Consider the following 23561-nt stretch of genomic DNA (forward strand, 5'->3'; position numbering starts at 1 on the left):
CAGAGAGAAGAATATATAATAGAGAGAGGAAGAGAGAGAGAGAGAGAGAGAGAGAAACTTATGTCAACTTAAGTGGACGTCCACTAAGTTTCTTAGTCACTGATGATCACTTGATTGAGCTACATTATGGATGATCCGCTCTGTTCAACTTGATCTACATATTCTAAATTCGCAACAAGTTTTTCTCTCGTTTGCTTGTAGTTTTCGACAAGCAAGAGGATTAAGATTCTAGATAACTTAAAATGATTAGTGTCGTGCATGCAGGCTGATGGTTGTAAAAAAGCTTGCTACAATCTCATGTGTCAAGGATTTGTTGTGGTATCAAGAGCAGTTTCTCCTGGGATTGAAATATTCCCCTTTCTACCTATGGTGGAATTCAAGAGTTAATTGACATAACTATCTTCAAGGTAAATCAGAATTGGGTTTAACTTCATTTTCTGTAGACTAACATCAAGCATTCTGAAGAAAACGCACCTGTAGAGCTCGGGTGAGGATGTCGCCTGAGTGGAGCTCGCCTGTTGGCGAGTGTGGCGAGGCTAGGGTCGCCTGATGGAGACCTCGCTTGCAGACTTTGGAGAGGTGAGGGCTAGTTTCATGCTTGCCTATAGTGGGGGGCGAGGAGGCTTGTGGAGAGGAGGAGAAATACTCGCGGTCGAAGCCAAAGGTCGCCTGTGGGCGTTGTGCTCGCCTACGTGGTGAGCGAGTGTATCTCGCCTGTAGCGGAGGTCGCCTGTCACCCCTTGATTTTGTCTGTGTGGATGGGATCCGGCTGGAGCGCACCAACTATCCTAGGGTTTCCCTATAAAAGGGAAACCCCGTTCACGGAGCTGATATAGCCCATCTTCAGCGAATTTAACAGAGAGGAAAATTTCTCTGTGGTGTAGGCATCGAAAATTGCCTATAGGTCTCCACGAACAACTCAGTGTTAAGAAATAACGATGAACGTCACCATCTGGTTCACAGAAGCTTGATTTATATCGGTGAATGCTTGAAGTAAACCGACGAACTACGTGAAACAACGGAACTTCGGAATGATGAAGATACGAACTGATCGAGGACCTCGTATCGTTCACAAACGGCGAAATACCCTTCATGTCTCATTTGTTCAATTGATGATATAATCATTGGATCTTATAGAACTCCCCGTCGGCTTTCCAATGCACTTTGAATCACTCAAATCCGAGTTCGGACGAAGAATTTACGGCGGAAACAATCAAACAGGCATAACGGAGCGTCTCAGGCTGAACTGGAGCACCCGGGGTGTCTCGGCACGGGCGAGACACCCTAGGGTGTCTCGGCCTAGTTTGAGACACCCTGGGGTGTCTCTAACGCAGAAAAGGCCCGTTATGCGGTTTTAACCGCCCGAAACCTCCTGGAGCCTATAAATACAGCCCCGGGTCCTCACTTTTTTTAGATCTGGAATTTTGGAGATTAGGCGAAGCCCTGCCGGATTGAAGACTGAAGGTGCACGGATTTCAGAGAGGAGGAAGAGAGATCGGATCGAGTTCTTTAACGTAAGAGAGAGATTTGTCAGATCTACAGTTTCCCGGATCCGTTCCTTAGGATTATCTCGTTGCGGTAATCTTAAGAAGAGTGATTATCTCGCTTCACCGAGATAAGAGCTACAGTTTTCTCGATCCCTTCGCGGATAGACGAAGCTCTGCCTAATTTTTCAGCAATCAGATCTGATCGACGCAGGCAAAGACACCCACGCAAGCAGAAGACCGATAAACGATCTCTGCGTTTGTTTGATAAAGTTGTAAACTTTTTTGTTTTCATTGTGTAAAAGTCTTATAAAAAGACTGGTTTTTTGTATTCGTTGTAAACGTCTGAAGTTTGTAATGAATCTCGCAGTGAAACAAGCAACTTTCTCCGCAAACAAACTGGCGACCACAGTGGGAGCCAACAGCCTCGCTGCCGAGGTTGTCGTGCCGCAGCCAACGATCAAGAAACCCGTGGCTGAAGAGGTCGAATACGAGTTTGACCAGCAGAAGTTCGAGGAGTATGTCTCCTCCTCCTCCTCCTCCAGATCTGCCTCTCCTTGCAGGTGCAGGAAGGCCTCCTCCTCCCAGAAGATCCGTCGGTCTCCAGGTCTGAAGACCCAAGAAGACGATCTCTCCGCCGTCGCTGTTGTAGTTACACCTCGCAACGATCCGCCGGCTTCCAAAGAAACCAGATCCAACGTTTGTGATAACTCCTCAAAAATCAAGGAGTTGCCCGTTGAATGTGCACCAGTGTTGACGAAGAGGGCTCGTCAAAGGCGCCGTCAACATCTCACGCGTCAATTTGCCAAGGCTTTGGAGCCTGTTGACGGGATCTGCTATGATGCGGATCTGAAACGTAGAAGACGCAAAGTATTCCAGCAACAAGCTTTGGGAACCTCCTCCCAATCACCTACTAACGAATGGGTTCGTGTCAAACGAACCCGTTCAACTCTTAAGGAGCGTATCCACAAGCGCCGTGCACTGCTAGTGCAGACGAGGATCCTTGTACGGAATGCACAGGAGTTACAGAAAGGAAAGGTGGTCAAAAAGCCACCAAGATCTAAGCAAGGTTGGATGCCAAAAGCCAAATTAGCGCCTAAGGCAAAAGCATCCGAGGCTGCTCTCCGGCCTTTGTCAACTCCAGATCCCGTTCCCATTACTCTCGCACCTCCGGCGAAGCCCTATGACAGCGTGGATCTCCCCAAATCTAGAGTCCCGTTGAAGGATTGCATCGGTGCTCTACCCGAGGATCGAGGCAAAGCGCCTATTAAGGAAAGCTTGAGACCGTTGAAGGAACTTCGAGCAAACATCCAGACTGGGGGTCGTACGCAACCTCCTAACGAATTAATTTCCATAACGGCCCGCTTGGGGGTGCGTGCAGAAAACCAGGAGCCCGTTAAGGTTTCACCCTCACAAGGGTGTGATCCCAAACGTGTGACTCCTGTAAATGCCAACAAGGCAATATTTACTCAGAGGAAAACACGTCAGACAGACGAACGCGTTATACCTGAGAATCCATATACGCAGCCGATAGATTACTCCGACTGTAACGTCGATGAGTTGTACTATCGGGCTGGGGGTACTAATAAATCTCGAAAGAGAAGTACCCGGGAAGCAGACTCTCACTGTCTGTGTATCAAAATTATCTGGGTAGTATTATCAACGTGTAGCTGCCCTAAGACCGCTCCGCAGAGGGTCTCGGTATTCGAGAGAATCTCCGATGGAACGACGAAGCCCAAATCAAGGCGTTTCCACCAAAGAGGATCGGTTGCTCGAGATGATGAATTCCCAGAAGTTACCATCAACATGGTCAATAAGATCCATTCCGATGACGAACTCTCGGATTCTTATTCCGCAATCGTCTCTGACGATACAACGTCTAGCATAGGACAAGCTCGGGAAGTGTTCATGGTCAACACCGAGCAAATAACCAAAATCATTGAGGATGCTCTAGCCAAACAAAAAGAGAACTTCAAGTTTGAAATGGAAATGGCTATGCAGGAGATGAGACAAATGCACGACCAACAAATCCGAGCTTTGTCGAATCAGCTAGTTGAATCCAGCCGTCGTACCCAGAACGCCGCAGTTGACAGCGATCCAGAAGTGGACGAAATCATCATGGCCGATGCACCTCCCAAAAATACTAGGTGTGGTTCAAATGCACACCCTACAGATAACAACGCTGGGGGTGGTTCTGCCAAAGATAATAACACTGGGGGTGGTCGCATTATTCCTCTCGGAAATTATCCAAAACAGGATATAGGTGAGGACGAAAAGATGAAGGATCTCGAGAGCAAAATCGACGCTCTGATGTCTGTTCGAGAGGTAAAGAAGACCGGGATTCCATGTCCTTACCCAAGAGAATGGGAATCGATCCCGTATCTAATGAAGTTCAACCTAATCAACTTCACGCCATTCGACGGGAAGGGTTCCCCCACTCAGCACCTGATCTATTTCAAGTCCCATTTGGGAGTGATCTCTGGCAACGAGCCTCTGATGGTCCGGTCATTTGTTGGCACCCTTCGTGGGCCCGCCTTCGATTGGTACCACCATCTCAAGCCCGGAAGCATCAACAGCTGGGAGGACCTGAAAAGCATGTTCCTCGCTCGTTTCTTCGATGATGACGCCGAAGTGTCGATTAGGGCACTCTTTGATGAGAAACAAAAAGACGGAGAGTCGGTGGATACCTTCATCAAACGCTTTCGCAATCAGGCAATGAACTACAAGGATCCCGTCACGGAGGAATTCGTCTTGCAGACCTGTCATAACAACTTGTCCATTAACATCTTGGACGTTATGGGAGTAGAGCCGCTCAATATCTGGAAAGAGTTGAAGGTGCGCGGAGAACAGGCCGAATGATTCCTTAGAAGGAGGAAGGTTGAAAGATGCCAACCGATGACTAACCCTCTGAATCCGAGTCTCATTTCCCATGAGGAAGGGACGACACCTACAACAGTTGTTGACGTTAATCAGACATCGCAACAGCAGTCCCGAAGACAGCAGAATAGTTCGGGTCCGAGGCTCCAAAAAGAGTACTCATTCAAGGACGAAGACGTTCCAGCCATCTTCGAGACCCTTCTTGAAAACAACAAGATCAAGCTGCCGCCAATCACAAATCAGGAGGAAGCAGACGATACTACAGATCCGAAGTACTGTGCGTACCACAGGAGGATCCTTCATCCCACCAAGGTTTGCTTTACTTTAAAGAATAGCATCCAAACCTTAGTTGAAGCCGGCGTCATAACACTAGGATAAGCCAAATAAGAACGGCAATACTCCGAAGAGTATACAAGTATAAACTACTTCTCACTCCTCCAATCGGTATATAAGGTTAAACTGCTCCCTGATACTCCAATAGGTATATGAGTCTAAACTGTTTCCTACTGTTGATGGGAAGTTCCTGGAGAATGTTACGCTAATATTCTTAAGGATAACCCGGTCATGTAACGGAGTACAAAGTCAGACCCAGTTCTAAGAAAGAAGATGGGGGTGGATGATTCATGTAATGGGAAGTTCCCAGAAGAACGCTATATGTAATTTTCTTAGGGATAACCCGATAATTACGAACAAAGTGATAAACACTAAACCCCCACTATGATTTGTACTCCCACCCTCACTGTCTACCTGGTCAAACCTTCCTATAGTTAGGACCACAACCAAAGTCCCCTCTCGATTCCTTCCATGAACGAGAGGTCCACTTTCAAATTGAACGATCAAGCCTATAAAAGGTAAGATTGTCTCAAACCTCCCACTTCCACTGCTTCTTTGGTCAAACCTATAAAAGTTAGGGCCACAACTAGATTCTCCTCTCGATTCCTTTCATGAACGAGAGGTCCACTTTCAATTGAGCAATCAAACCTATAAAAGTTAGGATTGTCTCCAACTTTACTTAGTCAAACCTGCAGATAGTTAGGACTAAGATTGAGTTATCCCTTTCGATAAACGAAAGACTTTTATCTTTTCCTTTTTCAGCCAAGCCTATAAAAATTAGGGTCGAAATCGGAATTTCTCCTCAATAAATGAGGAACTCTTTTCTTGGATCAAGCAACCAATCCTATAAAAGTTAGGGTTACTTGAATCTTTCCGATTCTCGGAGTGGAGATCCCACTCTTAGTTTCATCTTTTCGGATTCTAAGGGTGGAGATCCCACCTTGAGTTTCCTTTCCAACTGGAGATAGAATAAAAAATATTTCCTCTTCAGTGCCGGGATATAGAATATAAAATTTTTCCTCTTCCATTTTCCAGTCCGTCTTTACCCTGAGAAAAGACACAATTCCCAACTTCCAATCCGTGCACTTTGTGCACGGGGAATTTTATCTCAACTCCTAAATAGAGATAAGCCTACGCCTAACACGCGTTGCCGGTTTAGTCTTTCACCGATTGAAAAAGACACCAGAGTATAATTCTGGGGACTAAAGACCACATATTTAACATTGTGGCAGGTTGTTATTAATAACACTATAATCCATGCCTCACACGCATGGGGAATTTTATCCCGAAGCCTAAGCAGGGATAAGCCAACGCCTAACACGCGTTGCTGGTTTAGTCTTTTACCGATTGAGGAAGATACCAGAATCCGAGTCTGGGAACTTTTATCCTGAATCCTAAGTAAGAATAAGTCAGCGCCTAACACGCGTTACCGGGTAGCCTGTTCCCGTAACGATGGCGAAGTCTACGTATTCGAAGTCGTAGCATCAAGTCTAAGGGAGTTCATTCCTTTAGCACAACGTCACATTCGGAACGGATGTAAACAATCCTCTTGCTAGCCCGACTCGAACGGTAATCGGTAAAGGCACATCAAATCCATTGAGGGCTGAGGATTTGCCAAAAATCCTAAGCCTACGTCTAACACACGTTGCCTGGTAGTCTATTCCCGTGAGAAAGACGAAGTCTACGTATTCAATGTCGAGGAAGACACGGCAGGTTTGTCCGAATCTTTTTATAAAGAACTATGGGACTTGTCGATTGCTGATCGAGCTCGTCGACTTAAAGCTCGTAAAAAATGGAGAATTTTGCCCACTTATAATAGGATGATTGTTGAACTTTCAAATGTAGATTCCGAGGAGGAAGAGGAGAGAGGTGGCCTCATTAATCGTGCTCGATCTCGGGCTATAGCTCAGGCAGGATCGCAAGTTGAGCCACATGCCATATCAACACAAGATAGACCTGTGGATCTCCAAGAGACCCGGCCCACAAATCGGTTGAAGTTAACCGTTAAGCTCCATGCTAAACTTCAGACTTCTCAAACGGAGGCGATCGGTGATGCACCCGTTGGTGGTGTTTCAGAGGGTTGTGATGAAGGCACAATGATGTACGATCCCCCTTCTCCCGACATAACCTTTTTTGGAGAGTCATGCTTTGTGCCACAAGCGGATGAGGCCGTGGGCCAGGCTTTGATGGGTGTTGGAACTGATTCGTCGACGGTGGTTGCTAGCTCAGGTACTCCTATTACTAGTAGTACACCTTTTAGATGGCAATCTCGGGTATTAAACGACTCAGAGTTGTTGGACCCTAGAGGGGGGGGTGATTAGGGTCAAGAGGCTCTAATATGCAATAAAAATTAAACACAAGCAAACCACAAAACAGAAATGCTATTTAAAGTAAGTGAGATAGGGTTAGGAATCGTAATCCTTGACGCGCGATGTGTTAACGAGGTTCGGCCCTCTGACCTACGTCCCCGCTCCCCACTCTCGAGGAGAAATCCACTACACACCCGGTTTGGAAGCCGGAACTTTGACTACACAGCGATCCCACACGATCTCTCACTACACAGTTTGATCTCAATAGATCACACTCCCTCATAGTTGATCTACACAAGATCTCACTCACACAGCAGAAGAAAAGATGCAAGACTCTCTCTTTACACAACCCCTATGGCAAAGAGAAAGATTACTGAAGCTGGGAAGTGAATCACACACAAAAACCACAGAGAAAACATATTTGAAAATTTTCTCAGGAAGACAGCACTCTCTGGTTTTTTCAAAACATTGGGGCAACGGAAGAAGAAGAAGTCTAGGGTTTAAATAGAAGATATTAATCAATTTAAAAACATAACCCAATCTTCCCAATTAAGAAAATAATCTCCTTTTCAGACCATTTCCACAGACTGTGCCAAACACGGTTAAGTGTAAGCACAGCAAACGAGGCAATCGACCGTTTGAAAAAAGTCACGGCTGAACAAAGGAGAATTTCGGTTGACCGAAGAGAATTTCGGTCGACCGAAAAAAGGCTTCGGTCGACCGACCGAAAATTCGATCGACCGCGAACAACTTTGAAAACTTGGAAAACAAGCAGAGCCATCATCAAATTGAGATTTCGGTCGACCGCACCGGTCGACCGACGACCTCTCTGGAAAATCACTGACAAATGATCATAGGAGCGGTCGACCGGCCCGGTCGACCGCTTTCTGATATATTGTTGAAACTGATTTTTGACCCAACTTAAAATATTTGTAAAATATTTATTTGACCTCTAAAATTATGATTTTGTAAAATGTTTTTAATACTAAAAACAAACTATTTGGAAAAAGAATTTTGCAGATAGGTCCTCATACTTGTGATAAATAGTAGTTTGTGAAAAACGCTTAAAAACATAAGTATGAAAACGTGTGTGATTCCCAATAGCTTCAAGTAAAATCAGTAACTCTTTGCCTACATTCTAGCACTAGAGAGAAAATAAAAACTAGCTAATATCCTCACATAGAATACAGTTCTTGAGTCTTGATAGCTTTAAGTTTGATGAAGCTTCTTTATGAATTTGTTGTTCTTGAATTAACATTGCTTCATCATTATGCCTCCTCCTCCTTTGGATATCATCGTTGTAGCATATATTCCATCCATCCTCCATAAATGGCACTAACAAGCTTGATAAATAAATTTACTACCTTTGCACTCAATAAGCCATTAGTACCGTTAATGGTGGTTGTGAAATATCATCAAAACATAAGGGCTAACAATCTCCCCCTTTTTGATGATGACAACCAGCCATTATAAGAGCAAAAAATAAAATAGCTTATAGATCGGTGCTCCCCCTATCTATGAGCTCCCCCTTAGTATATGCAACAAATGAGGAGATTTCTCTCCCCCTTTGTCAACATCAAAAATGGGGTAAAGAGAAAATAAAATACAACTAAACAAGCACACAATGTAGAACTTTCACATAGTGCATAAGCCCAAACCATTTCTTATGCGATAAAAATTATCCTCTCTAAGAGGCTTAGTAAATATATCCGACTGTTGAGATTTTGTGTCAACAAATACTAGGGATACATCTTGTCTCTCTACATGATCGCGTAAGAAATGATGGCGCACATCAATATGCTTAGTTCTAGAATGCAAAACCGAATTTTTGGAAATATTTATAGCACTTGTGTTATCACAAAAGATTTTAATATTTTGAAAGTTCAAATCATAGTCAACTAAACTTTGTTTCATCCATAAGACTTGAGCACAACATAAGCCGGCGGCAATGTATTCCGCTTCCGTAGTGGACAATGCAACACAATTTTATTTCTTGGAAGCCCAAGAAACAAGGGAATTTCCTAAGAATTGGCATGTTCCACTAGTACTCTTGCGATCTACCTTACATCCGGCAAAGTCGGCATCACAAAAACCATATAAATCAAAAGAAGCGCTTTTTGGATAAAATAAATCAAGGTTAAAAGTTCCATTAACATACTTTAACATGATGTCGGGTCTACTAGCGGTGAGATAAAGAAGACTACCTATCATACCTCGGTATAGTTTTTGGTCCACATCTTCACCACTCTCATCCGCATCAAGCTTAACACTAGTACTCATGGGAGTAGGCGCATGCTTAGAATTCTCCAACTTGAATTTCTTCACCAATTCCTTCGCATACTTGCTTTGTGAAATGAAGATCCCATCCTTAGTTTGCTTGACTTGGAGCCCGAGAAAGAATGTAAGCTCTCCCATCATACTCATCTCAAAGTGATCCTGCATAACTTTAGAAAATTCCTTGCACAAGGATTCATTAGTAGCACCGAAAATAATGTCATCCACATATATTTGAACTAAAATGAAATCATTTTTCCTTTTTCTCACAAAAAGTGTGTTATCAATTGTTCCTTTTGAAAAACCATTTTCAATAAGAAAACTAGAGAGGCGAGCATACCAAGCTCTAGGAGCTTGTTTCAACCCATATAAAGCTTTTTGTACCCGGTAAACATGATTAGGAAAAGCATGATCTATAAAACCGGGGGGTTGCTCAACATACACTTCCTCTTCTATAAAACCATTTAAGAAAGCACTTTTGACATCCATTTGAAATAGTTTGAAATTTTTAAAGCTAGCAAATGCCAAAAACATCCTAATAGATTCCAACCTTGCAACCGGTGCAAAGGTTTCATCATAGTCTATGCCCTCCTCTTGATTGTATCCTTGGGCAACCAAACGAGCTTTATTCCTAGTAACAATACCATGTTCATCAAGTTTGTTTCTAAAAACCCATTTAGTACCAATAACACTAGCATTGTTAGGTCTAGGAACTAACTTCCAAACTTCATTTCTTTGAAAATTGTTTAATTCTTCATGCATAGCCAAAACCCAAAATTCATCGTATAAAGCATCATTAATCTTTTTAGGTTCTAGTTGAGATAGAAATGCAACATTACCACACTCACTCAAGGTTTTTGAGCGAGTAATAACTCCTTTTGAAGGGCTCCCAATAACTTGTTCCTTTGGATGGTTTGATGTGAATTTCCAAGCTTTAGGAGGTTCAATTTGTTCATTGTCATTTGAGCTATCCACATCTTTTTGAGCTTCTATAGAGGGAGTATCATTGATTTGCAATAAGTCCAATCCTCCCTCAACATCATCATCATCGTCTTTCCTAGGCAAAATAACTTGAGAACTAATATTAGTCTCATCAAAAGTAACGTTTATAGATTCTTCAACAACGAGGCTTCGTTTATTGAAGACCCTATAAGCCTTACTTCGAGGTGCATAACCCAAGAAAATGCCAACATTAATTTTAGAATCAAACTTATCATGGTGATTTTTTGTATTTAAAATGAAACATTTACAACCAAAGATACGAAAATAACCAATAAAAGGAGTTTTTCCATAAAAAAGTTCATATAGAGTTTTCTTAAGCTTTGGTCTAATCAAAACACGATTTAAAACATGGCAAGCCGTATTGACGGCTTCCGCCCAAAAATATTTTGGCAAATCAAAAGAATTAAGCATAGTGCGTGCCATCTCTTGTATGGTGCGATTTTTCCGTTCAACAACACCATTTTGTTGTGGTGTTCTAGGAGCGGAAAACATATGAGTTATACCATGATGAGCACAAAAATCATAGAAAAATTCATTTTGAAATTCACCACCATGATCACTTCTTATTTTAACAACTTTCAAATCTTTTTCATTTTCAATTCTTTTAACATGATTAGCAAATTCTTCAAAACAATCATTTTTCTTAGCAAGAAATATTGTCCATGTAAAACGAGAAAAATCATCAATAATCACAAAAACATAGTGTTTGCCTCCAAGAGAGGTAACACGCATAGGACCAAACAAATCAAGATGAAGTAATTGCAAGGGTTTAGAAGTTGATACCTCATTGATGGATTTGAAAGAGGATTTTGTTTGTTTACCTTTAACACAATCCTCACATGTGGTATCTTTGATGAAGTGCAAGCTAGGTAATCCTCTCACAAGATTTCTCTTTGACAATTTTGATATTAACTCCATATTTGTATGTCCAAGTCCTTTGTGCCAAATCCAAGGATTTTCATCAATTGTCGCAAGACACTTCACATCTTGATTTACTAATTCATTCATCTCAAAAATGTATACATTAGATTTGCGATTAGCAATAAATACAATTTTTCCATTCATACTAATGATATATTTATCCGGTTTAAATGAAATATCAAAACCTTTATCACTTAATTGGCTAATGCTAAGAAGATTATGATTCAAACCATTTACTAAATAAACATCTTCTATAATGGATGAGGGTTTCTTACCAATAGAACCGATACCAATGATTTTACCTTTCTCACCACCACCGAAGGAGACATTGCCTCCTTCAATCCTTGATAGGGTTGCAAATAACTCTTTGTTGCCCGTCATATGATGTGAGCAACCACTATCAAGGTACCACATCTCCTTACGTCGTTGCCGTGACGTTCCCTACAAAAGAAGAAGATGAAGGTGTAGTAGCTTTAGGTACCCATGTCTTGGGTCCTTGGTGGTTAGTAGTCTTGGTACCTTTGGGTACCCACATCATTCCATAAAAATCATGGTTATCTTTAATTCTACAATGAGTAGAAATGTGTCCATGTCTCATACAATAGGTGCATACAAAATTTCTTTTGTATGTACGAATGTTAGAACCATGAAACCTATTTCTACCATGGTGATTATAGTTGGCATAAGCATGAGTGGGTCTAAACCTACAACCCTCAATTTCTAATCTTTCAATCTTTGATCTTAATTGCTTATTCTCGAAATCGAGATCTCCTAGCAATTCATCTTTAAGAGCAAGAGAGGTTGTTAGTTGTTCTAGCTTAATATCACAAGAGGCATGCAATTTTTTAAAAGAAGAGTATTCTTTAGACATTCTTTTAAATTCAAAGTTCAACTCTTCTAAAGCCATAGCTATGTCACATTGCATATAAAAAGATTCACTTTCGGCCTCGGATATTACCTCATGTTCATTTGCCATGAAACAAACATTTGGGTCATGAAGAGCAAGTTTGGCTCCTTCTTCATCACTATCCGAGTCACTTGGTTCGGATTCTTCCCATCCGGCATACATAGCCTTCTTCTTCTTGTACTTCATGTACTTTTCTTTGAGCTTGGGGCAATCCTTAGCGATGTGACCCGGTTCATTGCACTCAAAACATTTACCTACACGAGAGGAAAACTTGTTGTTAGATCGAGGGTTAAATTTTTTGTTCATTTTTATAAGTCTAGAGATTCTTCTAGAGAGATGAGCCACTTCTCTAGAAAAATCGACTTCACTCTCCGACGACGAAGATGAGTTGTCACTAGCTCCTTTGAGAGCTATGGTCTTCAACTTTGGTGACGGCTCCTCAACTTCTCGTGATGGCACTTCCTCCTTCTCCTTCCCCTTGAGCTTCTTCTCATGCACTTTGAGCTTTCCGATGAGACTATCAAGAGCTAAGGTAGTGAGGTCATGAGCTTCCTCAATGGCCGTAGCCTTGGGCTCCCATGCCGGAGTCAATGAGCGAAGTATCTTGTAGTTCATCTCTTGAATGGATAATTGCTTATCTAGACCATGTAATTCATTGATGATATTAGTAAAACGGGAAAACATAGCATCAATGGATTCATTAGGAAGCATTTTAAATAGCTCATAATCATGCATAAGCCCACTAATCTTAGATTCCTTAACTTGGGGGGTTCCTTCATGTGTGATACATAATTTTACCCAAATTTCGTATGCGGTTGCACACGTGGAAACTCTATTGTATTCATTTGGGGAAAGACCACAAATTAAGGCGTTCATGGCCTTAGCATTGAGATTGGCTTTGTGCCTTTCATCATCGGTCATGTTCCTAACTTTGGACTTCTCTACATATTTCTTTTCTATGAGCTCTAGGATGTCAAGGTCAATGCAACGAAGGTAAATTTTCATCCTAGCCTTCCAATAAGCAAAATTGCTCCCGGTGAAGAGTGATGGTCTAGTGGTGGTTTGTCCTTCTAACATATGCATATTCAAAGAAGCCTCCAATGGATCTTTTCTCTAAGGTTGTTAAACCAAGAACTGATATAGAGACCAAAGCTCTGATACCAATTGTTGGACCCTATGGGGGGGGTGATTAGGGTCAAGAGGCTCTAATATGCAATAAAAATTAAACACAAGCAAACCACAAAACAGAAATGCAATTTAAAGTAAGTGAGATAGGGTTAGGAATCGTTATCCTTGACGCGCGATGTGTTAACGAGGTTCGGCCCGCTGACCTACGTCCCCGCTCCCCACTCTCGAGGAGAAATCCACTACACACCCGGTTTGGAAGCCGGAACTTCGTCTACACAGCGATCCCACACGATCTCTCACTACACAGTTTGATCTCAACAGATCACACTCCCTCACAGTTGATCTACACAAGATCTCACTCACACAGCAGAAGAAAAGATGCAAGACTCTCTCTTTACACAGCCCCTATGGCAAAGAAAAAGATTACTGAAGCTGGGAAGTGAATCACACACAAAAACCACAGAGAAAACAGATTTGAAAATTTTCTCAGGAAGACAGCAGTCTCTCTGGTTTTTGCAAAACGTTGGGGCAACTGGAAGAAGAAGAAGTCTAGGGTTTAAATAGAAGATATTAATCAATTTAAAAACATAACCCAATCTTCCCAATTAAGAAATAAATCTCCTTTTCAGACCATTTCCACAGACTGTGCCAAACACGGTTAAGTGTAAGCACAGCAAACGAGGCAATCGACCGTTTGAAAAAAGTCGCGGCTGAACAAAGGAGAATTTTGGTTGACCGAAGAGAATTTCGGTCGACCGAAAAAAGGCTTCGGTCGACCGACCGAAAATTCGGTCGACCGCGAACAACTTTGAAAACTTGGAAAACAAGCAGAGCCATCATCGGTCGACCGGCGCGGTCGACCGATAGAAAAATCGAGATTTCGGTCGACCGCACCGGTCGACCGACGACCTCTCTGGAAAATCACTGACAAATGATCATAGGAGCGGTCGACCGGCCCGGTCGACCGCTTTCTGATATATTGCTAAAACTGATTTTTGACCCAACTTAAAATATTTGCAAAATATTTATTTGACCTCTGAAAATTATGAATCTTTGTAAAATATTTTTAATACTAAAAACAAACTGTTTGGAAAAAGAATTTTGCAGATAGGTCCTCATACTTGTGATAAATAGTATTTTGTGAAAACGCTTAAAAACATAAGTATGAAAACGTGTGTGTGATTCCTAATAGCTTCAAGTAAAATCAGTAACTCTTTGCCTACATTCTAGCACTAGAGAGAAAATAAAAACTAGCTAATATCCTCACATAGAATAAAGTTCTTGAGTCTTGATATAGCTTTAATTTTGATGAAGCTTCTATATGAATTTGTTGTTCTTGGAATAACATTGCTTCATCATTATGCCTCCTCCTCCTTTGGATATCATCGTTGTAGCATATATTCCATCCATCCTCCATAAATGGCACTAACAAGCTTGATAAATGAATTTACTACATTTGCACTCAATAAGCCATTAGTACCGTTAATGGTGGTTGTGAAACATCATCAAAACATAAGGGCTAACAAGAGTTTGTCCCCCCTCTAATTGCTTACATGCTTCTAGCTCTTTTAGAAAAGCTACAGGATGCGATTGTTGGCGTTGGGATTGAAGAGCATGCCGTCATCCCCGGAGGTGAATTTCTTTCTTTCATTGCTGATTTTCAATCTCTCTTTCCATGTCTTAACACTTAGAATTTTCTTTAGATGTTCCAATGGAAGACCCAAATGATAAAGAAACCTTTCATCATGCAGCCGATACACCCCCGTCTGATCCCATACAGGACCCTTCGGGCTCGGGCGATAGGCTACTTGATGACATGTTGTCAGAACCAACTCGCCGAGATGCTACCGAGCCGGTCATCGAAGCTGTTGAACCAATTATTAAAATTGTTGAACCGGTCATCGAGACGGTTGAACCAGTTATTGAAGCTATTGAACCAATCCTCGAGCTTGTTGAACCAGTCATCGAGCTCGATTCCTTTGCAGCTATGGATTTTGCCCTTCTGTGAAGGTTATTCCCTTATCAGTTTTACTTAGCTTTAAGAGAGTCATATTTGTAGGACCAGTCGCTAAAACTGATACAACTACCCTTGTTAGGATATCTGACATTCCTGAGGGTCTTGATTTCTTGCTTTTGGCAGGAACTATCATAGAAACTCAGCCGTCAGTGGCCCCAACTCAGCATATGATCCTAGCGACCAAGATAACTACTGCAGCTACTGGGATTAACTCTATTGAGAAGGTCGTGAGACCAACTGATAGGGTTGGTACGTCAACGGCTGCGACATCGGCGGTAGTCTTAAAAGTCCAAGAAGTTATGCCGGCAGAACCAAGTTCGGGACATCATCCTGAGGAGACATCACTTGATTTTGGTAAACTTTACGCCGATACTGATTCAGAACTTTACTAAGATTTCAAGTTTATTTATATCCTCTTTTCCCTGTAGCGTCATCTTCCCGACTTTGGGGTGTGGTCAAGGCTTTGTTATCTGATGACAACCCGGACCAAGCCTTGCTTTGCATGGAAGTTGGCTCTCTCTTCTTTTTCGTGAATGCAATGATCGATAAGCTTCTTATTAAAGGATTTTCCTTTCATCAATTTGGACCAGCGTTGGCTAATAAAATAAATGTTATAGAGAAAGCGGGGTCACCGGATCTGGCGCAAGCTAATGTTGACGATTTGGACCGGCGCCGCTATTTCAACGTACATAACCGCTCAGATGGAGTCTCTTCTACAAGTATGGCACGACACTCGAGCCTCTGCTGGACTTGAGGTTCAAACGCAACAAAGTCGAGTGGATCAAATGGAGACCGCCCTTGCTGAGAAACAAACATCTTTGTGTCAACTCAGATCCTCCTTCACGTCGGGTGAGGCTAAGGTGGAGTGACTCAGAAAGGAGCTCAAGGCAAAGGAGGAGGCCTTGGCTATCTTAGGAATGACGATAGATGACTTGGAGCATTCCCGGGTTGTGATATCCAGGAAATTGGAGCTCTCGAAACAGAAGTTAGCCAAGATCAGACAAGAGACTGCGAAAACCTTATCCCTTACTGAGGAATCCTTCAAGGTCGAATTGCAGTGTGAGCTTGAGCGAACTTATACAGAGGAATTGACTAAACTTGAACAGCAAATTCGTAGTCACAAGTTTAATGTAGATTCTCTTAATATGATGTCTTATTTTGTTTGGAATAATCAAATATAATATTTATAGGATTTTTAGCAAATCCTCAGCCTTCAATGGGTTTGATAAGACTTTACCGACTACCGTTTGAGTCGGGCTAGCATGCGGATTGTTTTTGTCTGTTCCGCATGTAACGTTGTGCTAAGAGAATTAATTCACTTAGACTTAATGCTATGACTTTGAATACATAGACTTTGCTATTTCTTACGAAAATATAGCATCTGGCAACGCGTGTTAGGCGCAGACTTAAGATTTTTGGCAAACCCCCAACCTTTAACGGATTTGATGTGCCTTTACCGATTACCGTTTGAATCGGGCTAGCATGTGAATTATTAAAACCCGTTTCACATGTAACGTTGCGCTAAGAGAATTAATTCTCCTAGACTTGGTGCTATGATTTTGAATATATAGACTTCGTCATTTCTTATGGGAATGTGGCACCCAGCAACACGTGTTAGACGCTGACTCATCCCTACTTAGGATTCGGGATAAAAGTTCCCAGATTCGTATTCTGGTATCTTTTTTACTCGGTGAAAGACTAAACCGGCAACGCGTGTTAGGCGTAGGCTTATCTCTATTTAGGAGTCGAGATAAAATTCCCCAGGCATAAAGTACGCGGATTTGAAGTTGAGGACTATGTCTTATCTTAGGGTAAAGACAAACCCGATGTTGGAGCGGAAAAATTTTATATTCTTGGCCCCAAGTTTTGTTTAGGGTAAAGACGAACCCAAAAATGAAAGAGGAAGAATTTTATATTCTATCTTTCAACTCTGAAGAGGAAGAATTTTATATTCTTTCTCCAGTTGGAAAGGAAACTCGAGGTGGGATCTCTACCACCCAGAATCCGGAAAGCTGAAACCAAGAGTAGGATCTCCACTCCGAGAATCAGAAAGATTCAAACGACCCTAACTTTTATAGGATTGGTTGTTTGATCCAAAAAAGAGTTCCTCATTTATTAAGGGGAAATTCTAATTTCGACCCTAACTTTTATAGGTTTGATTGAAAAAAAAAAGATAGAAGTCTTTCGTTTATCGAAAGGGATGACTCGATCTTAGCCCTAACTATCTGCAGGTTTGACTAAGTGAGGTTAGAGACAATCCTAACTTTTATAGGTTTGATTGCTCGAATTAAAAATGGACCTCTCGTTCATGGAAGGAATCGAGAGGAGAATCTGGCTTTGGCCCTAACTTTTATAGGTTTGACCTGAAAGCAAAGAGAGTGGAATACAGGTAGCAGTAGAAATACTGGTTTGTACTAGCCACTCGATGGGGGATTTTAATGTTTAGTGATTAGGACTTAACACGTTAAGTTTTGAGAATTGCCGTGAATTGTTGGATAAAAATTTTAGTGGACCCACCGTCAATTGATTTAATCAGTGGAGGATTTTGTGAGGAAAGGTTGATTTGTCAAAATGACTGAATCTCATTTATCAATAATAAAACACGCTTTAACTTTGAATACATTCAGAGTCCAATTGTGGATTTTTATTCATTACTTTCATAGCAGCTGGGTTATCCCTAAGAATACCACATGCAATATTTTTCTGGGAATTTCCCGATACATTGGTTATCCTGAGTATACTAAGGGTAGTAATTTTTTAGGAACTTGTCGTTTATCGGCATCATAAGCCGGTCGCCTTCCTTAGTAATGAGGCGATATGCGCCACTCGAATAGACTGTCTCTACTACGAACGACCCTTCCTATTTGGGTTCAAACTTGCCTTTCTTCTTAGAATTAAGGATCATAGGTCATCATTCATTTAAGACCAAATCTCCTTCTTTAAAACTACATTGTCGAACCTATTTGTCAAAAGCTCGAGAAATTCTGGCTTGGTAAAACTCAATTTGCTGTTGAGCTTCTAAGTACTTTTCATCGAGCATTTCGAGTTCTTCGAGACGTTTCCGATGTTGTTCTTCGGTCATCATCTGGTTTGTGAGAGCGATTCAAAGAGATGAAATTTGTATTTCCAATGGAAGGACGGCTTCGCATCCGTACACTAAAGAATACGGGGTTGCGCTAGTAGGCATACGAACTGTGGTGCGGTAGGCCCATAGGGCTTTGCCGAGTTTATCGTCCCAATCTCGTTTGTTAGTCTTCACAAGTTTTGATAGAAGCTTGATGATAGTCTTGTTAAAGGCTTCAGCTAATCCGTTTGCTGTGGGATTGTATGCCGTTGACGAGAGGTCCTGAATTCTGAACTTCTTGCAAAACTTAATGTAGGCATTACTGACGAATTGAGGACCATTGCCGTGTATAATCCATCTTGGGACACCATATCGGTAAATAATATGGTGTTTGATGAATGCAATAACGTTGCATGTCTTAACTTCCCTGAACGGAATCGCTTCAGCCCATTTGGAGAAGTAATCGGTAATCGCGAGAATAAATCGGTCACCTCTGACTGACATTTGGAGAAGTAATCGGTAATCGCGAGAATAAATCGGTCACCTCTGACTGACGGGGGATTTATAAGACCAACAATATCCATTCCCCAAGTCTCAAAAAATAAATCGGTCACCTCTGACTGACGGGGGATTTATAAGACCAACAATATCCATTCCCCAAGTCTCAAAAAGGCCACAAGGTCACCAAAGGATGTAAATGCTCTGGGTGTTGGTGCATATAATTCGCGTGCACTTGACACGCATGACACTTCCGGGCATATACGACTGCATCTTTGATCATGGTGGGCCAATAATACCCCATTCTTCTGATGCGATCATAAAGTTTGGGGTTAGGTTGGTGTGCACCGCAAACCCCTTCGTGCGTCTCTTTCAGGACTTTTTCTGCTTCTTTAATCGATAAGCAACGTAGTAGCAAGTCATCGTACCCACTACGATATAGCGTTCAACTCTCAGTGTTATAGTCGAATCTTGGTGCTCTTCGTCGGATTGAGTCCTTTTCTTTCACATCTTCTAGTAAGATTCCATGCAAGACGTAATCGATGATAGGAAAATGCCAATCTCGGGGTTCGAATTCAACTTGAGTTGAATGTACTTCTTTAATATCCTCTTCCTTGTCGAAGGGCATAATAGTATAACAGAAAACACCGTGGGGTGTTCTAAATACGATATGCTTTTCATCATCTGGGTGCATCTTTATCTGATTATAACCAGAGAATCCATCCATGAAAGACATTCTCTCGAATCCACACATATTATCGATGATAACATCTGTGATGGGAAGAGGGAAATCGTCTTTTGGGCAGGCCGTGTTAAGATCTATGAAGTCGATGCAAATCCTAATTTTCCCGTTCTTCTTAAGGACCGGGACAATATTGGCAAGCCATTCGAGATGTTGCTCCTCCCTGATGAAACCCGAGTCGATAAGCTTTTTGACTTCGGACTCGATTGCCTCATAATTTGCGGATGAAACCGTCTTTGATGTTGTTTGACAGGTTTGACATCCGGCTTAATATTGAGACAATGCACTGCTACATTCGGATCGAGCCCTGGCATATCTTCATAATTCCAGGCGAACACGTCGATGTATTCCCTAATGAGAGAGATTAACTCTTCTTTCTCATCTGGCGGGAGGCTGTCGCTAATGAATATTGGCTTCGGATTATCCTTGTTACCATATTCACCTGGACTACTTGATCTTCGGTAGGAGGTTCTCTTTATTCAAACTTATCACCGTACTACATATTCAGGTGATGAACCCAAGGGTACTCCCAAGTTGGCATTTGATCGTCTTCCTCTATTGTAGCAGGATCAACCGTAACCATGTTCGACATTAGCTTTTTTGAACATTTCTCCGAGATTGGTGTCGGAGTCCCAGGCGGAAGAGTCGAAAGAATATCCATTTTTGCCCTTATTAGCGATCTGGTTAATGACTTGCCAGCAACATTCGTCGTCTGATGAGGAAACATAGCCCAAACCTCTTCGGTGGCTATAATAATTGTCGGGCTTTCCTTTTGGTACATAGGCCATACGAGGTGGAACTCGCGGACCTCGACCAAAACAAAGAGCTTTCCCAAGCGCGAAGTCGTACCCGTATCTCTCCATGAGATTACGCGCCTTAGTGTCATACCTGAATAGGTGAGGGGCAAGTTTATCATCCTTGTTATCTTCTTCCAAAAAGTGGTTTGGTATCGAAGATTCTCTTCCTTTATCATAGATAACTTTCTTTTCACCCCCTGCCTTTGTAGGAATGACAAGTATCATCCCGAACGAGTCCTGCACCTGTTTTTTTATCATGCAAAATGATTGAAGTGGCATATACAAATTGGGGTTATCATACAGCCCCTTCATGATATTATCAGGACACAACGAGTACTCTAAATCATCATTTATTGATATTTCTTCGGCAAGTTGGCAGTTACAACTACTTTCCGATGATTCTTCATATTACAATGAGTACAATGTCATTAAGTACAAAACCACCATCATAATCAAACCCAGCTTCGGTATCAGCTTCATCCCCATTGTCCGTTCCTTGGGCCGATGGTTTAGTATCGGATTCGGCACCGTATAGAAGGGAGTCGGTAAAATAGTTTTCTAACCCCTTAAACGGTTGCTTATCCGCGACCACCGTCTTGACTTCGTTATTAGTGTCTACATATTTGAGACACTGATGAAGAGTTGATTGGACTATAAGATTACCGTGGATCCATAATCGACCTAACTGTAGGTTATAGGAGGTCTCTGCGACAATCACGTAGCATGTGACTTCTCACTTCAATTCCCCGATCTGACACTTCACTCGAATTTTTCCCAATGGTCTGGACCCACTAGTGTTGAATCCGTAGATCGTAGTGCCTGTGGAGGCTAACTTACTAGCTGGTAATCCGAGATTGTACATCAATCAGAGTAGCATGATGCTGACAGCGGAACCCAGGTCGATTTAGATCCGGTTGACAACGCTGGAGCCAATGTGCCCGGTAAAATATAGGGGCCTGTAGGCGTCTAAAAATGCCTATAGGTGTCCGTACACAGCTTGAGACAGAGAGAAGACGACGAACATCGTTATCTGAGTCTAAGAGGATTATCTGACGCCGACAAGCGCCTGAAGCAAAACGGCGAATCAAGTGACCTACACGCTCGACAGTCAGCTCATGCGCGCCAATCAGCTCGCATGCGTCAATCAACACGCGCGCGTCAATCAGTTCATGCGCGTCGATCAACACGCGTGTGACAATCAATTCGTGCATGTCGATCAACACGCGCACGTTAATCAGCTTGCACGCGTCAATCAACATGCGTGCGTCAATCAACACGTGTGTGTCAATCAACACGCGTTCGACGGTCAATTCCGCAACGAAGCGTACAAGTCAACAAGACGATCAATTACGCAAAACGGTAGAAAATACAAGTCCCGGAAAGACCAGAAAACACCAGAGCTCAGCGCGCAAGCGCGGGTCAGACTTGTCCTGCGCGCGCTGTTTCGATCGGGTTCGGTTTTTGATGGTTTTTCTCGAGATTTGTTGGTTCCAGGGGTTTCTAACTGACCTGATATCATCTCCAAACGTGGTTAGGCTGTTGTTAACTGAAGATAGAGCCAAATCACTTGTTCTCATCCAAATAACCGCATTCGAGGCCTATAAATATGAGTCAAAGGCCTCCATTTTTCAGGGGCGATTGATTATCAAGACGAGGAGGTGCTGCCGGATTGTGGAGTCAAAGGAGCACGAATTTCAGCGAGGGTTGACAGATCTTGGCGAGTTCTTCGGCATAAAGAAGGAGAGTTCGAGAGATCCGACGCCCGTTCCCGTCCGTCCCTTGAGATTAGGCTTGGTCTTAATCTCGAGAAGAGCCCTGATTTCGCTTGGTCGATCTCAGCGCTTCAAATCAAATACTTCCTCGGCGAAGACGAAACTCTGCCGAATTTTCCATCAATCGGATCCAGATCTAAGGCGGTCCACGGATAAACCCCGGTACAGGCAAAGGTCCCACGCAAGCAGAAGACCGATAAACGATCTCTGCGTTTGTTTTGACGAGAGTTGTAAACTTTTGTTTTCATTGTGTAAAAGTCTTATAAAAAGACAATCTTTTTTTTCGTTTTCATTGTAACGATCGAAGTTGTAATGAATACCGCAATGAATACATTAACTTTCGACGCAAACAAACTGGCGACCACAGTGGGAGCCAACAGCTTCGCTGCCGGAGCTATCGTGTCGCAACCTCGGATTTGCATCCCGGTTGAAGAAGTGGTCGAATACGAGTACGACCAACTGAAGTTCGAGGAATATCTGTCGTCTTCCTCCTCCAGATCCTCCGCCTCTCGCAAGCGAAGGAAGATCAACGCCCCCGTTGTTGCGGTAGCTGAACCTTGCAACGCCCTTCCGGCCTCCAATGAGTCCGGATCTGCAGATCTGAGCTCCTCCTCAATCAAGGAGTTGAGTACAAAAGGCGCGCCCATTTTATCGAAGAGAGCTCGGCAAAGGTAGCGCCAACGCTGTGCGCGCCAACTCGCTAGAGCCTTGGAGTCAATTGACGGGATCCGTTACGAGGCGGATCTGAAAATTAGGCAACGCCAAGCACCCCAACAGCGGACAGATGTCCTCCCCTCCAAACCAATAGCAAATGAATGGATCCAAATCAAAAAGATCCGTTCAACTCTGGAGGAGCGAATTCAAAAGCGCTGCGCGCTTGCGCGCACGCGAATTCTTGTGCAAAAAGCACAAAAGATGCAGAAGAAGGACATAGCTAAGAAACAACCAAGACTGCATCAAACTTGGAGACCAAAATCTAAAACGGCAGCCGAAAAGATCGAGAATCGCGGGTCACTTCAATCCGACCCGCTAATTTGCAGGTCACTTCAATCCGACCCGCCAATTTGCAGGTCACTTCAATCCGACCCACCAATTTGCAGGTCACTCCAATCCGACCCGCCGATTTGCAGGTCACTCCGATCCGACCCGCCAATTTGCAGGTCACTCCAATCCGCCACCGATTCGCAGGTCACCCAAATCCGGCCCGCAAATTCGCAGGTCACTTGGATCCGACTTTCCACTTTGCGGGTCACCCAAATCCGACCCTTCACTTTGCGGGTCACCTGGAACCGACCCTCCAACCCGTGAGTCACTCAAGTCTGACCCGCGCCAGGGTAAAGATAGAAGATGTTATGCACATGTTTCGTCGATCCCTTCAAGTTCCGTACCTCCGACGGGGCACCGTGACAGCGTGGATTTGTCCCGATTCAAGGTGA

The sequence above is a fragment of the Asparagus officinalis genome, chromosome 2, assembly GCF_001876935.1.
Source record: "Asparagus officinalis chromosome 2, Aspof.V1, whole genome shotgun sequence".
Taxonomy (NCBI): Eukaryota; Viridiplantae; Streptophyta; class Magnoliopsida; order Asparagales; family Asparagaceae; genus Asparagus; species Asparagus officinalis.